The sequence below is a fragment of the Branchiostoma floridae genome, chromosome 3 (assembly GCF_000003815.2).
Source record: "Branchiostoma floridae strain S238N-H82 chromosome 3, Bfl_VNyyK, whole genome shotgun sequence".
Lineage (NCBI taxonomy): Eukaryota > Metazoa > Chordata > Leptocardii > Amphioxiformes > Branchiostomatidae > Branchiostoma > Branchiostoma floridae.
Genome location: NC_049981.1, coordinates 3,312,372 through 3,314,856, shown reverse-complemented (window position 1 = coordinate 3,314,856; position 2,485 = coordinate 3,312,372).

The following is a 2,485-nucleotide window of genomic DNA, read 5'->3' as shown; positions in this document are numbered from 1 at the left end:
TTGTTTCCGAGGATTGTGTTTTTAGTCATAATTCGGTCTGAAATGGGTAGAAAACATGCAAATTTCGACCATTTTTCTGACAGTGCTTAGGATTAGTATTAGGGTTAGGGTTCCTGTTAGGGTTAGGGCTAGGGTTAGGGTAAGGGGTTCGTGGTAGAAAAATTGTTTCCGAGGAATTGTGTTTTTTGGTCATAATTCGGTCTGAAATGGATAGAAAACATGCAAATTTCGACCATTTTTCTGAGAGTGCTTAGGATTAGTATTAGGGTTAGGGTTCCTGTTAGGGTTAGGGCTAGGGTTAGGGTAAGGGGTTCGTGGTAGAAAAATTGTTTCCGAGGAATTGTGTTTTTTGGCCAAAATTCGGTCTGAAATGGATAGAAAACATGCAAATTTCGACCATTTTTCTGAAAGTGCTTAGGATTAGTATTAGGGTTAGGGTTCCTGTTAGGGTTAGGGCTAGGTTTAGGGTAAGGGGTTCGTGGTAGAAAAATTGTTTCCGAGGAATTGTGTTTTTTGGTCATAATTCGGTCTGAAATGGAAAGAAAACATGCAAATTTCGACCATTTTTCTGAGAGTGCTTAGGATTAGTATTAGGGTTAGGGTTCCTGTTAGGGTTAGGGCTAGGGTTAGGGTAAGGGGTTCGTGGTAGAAAAATTGTTTCCGAGGAATTGTGTTTTTTAGTCATAATTCGGTCTGAAATGGGTAGAAAACATGCAAATTTCGACCATTTTTCTGAGAGTGCTTAGGATTAGTATTAGGGTTAGGGTTCCTGTTAGGGTTAGGGCTAGGGTTAGGGTAAGGGGTTCGTGGTAGAAAAATTGTTTCCGAGGAATTAACAGAATCCAAAATAATAAGGGAAAATCCATTTTATTCCCTTTTTTCGGCTTCAAAACACAAAAATTAAGCCTTTCTTTTTATAAAAATGCAGCCTTCATGACTTGGTATTTGCATTTTTAAGAAACCTTCTTCAAAAAATCACAACTAGATGAGGATATATACTCAAACAAATCAATAATAATCCAGCCTAACCGAGGATATATAATGAATTAGAGTTTTGTCCAGCAACTTGGAGGATATATACTCCGCCTGAAGGACGATATATACTCTGATAGAGTATTAATACTCTGCATAAAGGAGGATGGATACTCTGTCCGAAAGAATATTTATACTCAGTCGGAAGGAGTATCTATACTCTGCCTGATAGGGTAGAGTATTTATACTCTGATAGAGGATGAATACTCTGCATAAAGGAGGATGGACCCTGTGCCTAAAAAGAGTATTTATACTCTTCCTGATAGAGGAACATGAAGGAGAATGGTCCCTCTGCCTGAAGGAGTATTTATACTCTGCTTGAAAGAGTATTTATACGCTGCCTTAAAATCTCAGTATAGTAGTAGTCAGGGTGTTTTTTTTCTGAAAGTCTATTATTACACGATCACCAGTGATTTGATTATGATGTTCAATTTTGCGCGACACCTTTCACAAGGTAGGCGTATTCCTTTCATACATATACATACATGACACGGTGTATAGAAAGCAGCTAATGTATAATTTACTTATCAAGGTAATATGAAGGGATGATACTTTTCGTAGATGCTATCAGTAAATACATGATCATTTTATAAGCTGTGACTATCAAAAGCGGCTGGAAAGAGGGGAAATGGGCCAAACAGACGGATTAGTATCATGCCAGAGGAGTTAGTCCACTAAAGGAGCAAACTGTACTCCTATAACCGACAAACCCCTCTGGTATGTTATCTGTCTATTTGACCGATTTCTTTCCTTTCCAACCGCTCCAGGAATAAAGGCTGATCAAAGGAAACGTAAAACAGTTTATGTTAGGCTAACACATGAAGCTAATTTTTAGTTAAAGCTGTGTTCTGCATAAAAGGTACGCTCTCAATTCTAGCTTCATCTTGCAGCTGCTTCTTCCCTCAGCACGAGCGAAACTAGACCATCCTCGCTCAGTACCTCCCTTCGTCCTTTCCATCCGTTGTTATTCTCTGAGCAGCAACCTGTAGCCAATGAATGAATGAAGAATGACACCTCACCCCACACATTAAGCCTAAGTTTTTAGAGAAAATATTGTTTTATCTTCAGTGCGATAGTAGACAAAGACACTTGAATGCATGCATTGCATGTTTTATGGTATCACATAAATACATACATATACATACAACAGTGTACCAGAAGAGCTCAAATGCATGTATTGACAGCTAAGAACAACAGTCACAAATGTATATTCGAAAAACCGATATAAGATATGGAGCAGGTAGGAGACATGTTCCTTAGAAACATTCGATAAAAACAGTCAAAAGGAACAGCCATTTATCTTAATCTGCTCAGAAAGAAAAATAGGAATTTGTTACATAAATGTAGGTGTCCAAAATTAAAATGATTTCAATTTTTCTCTGCCCTCTATCAATGAAGTCTATCCATGATTTTATTAACTGTGGTCTAGGTGAACAGATCTTACCTCATTTCT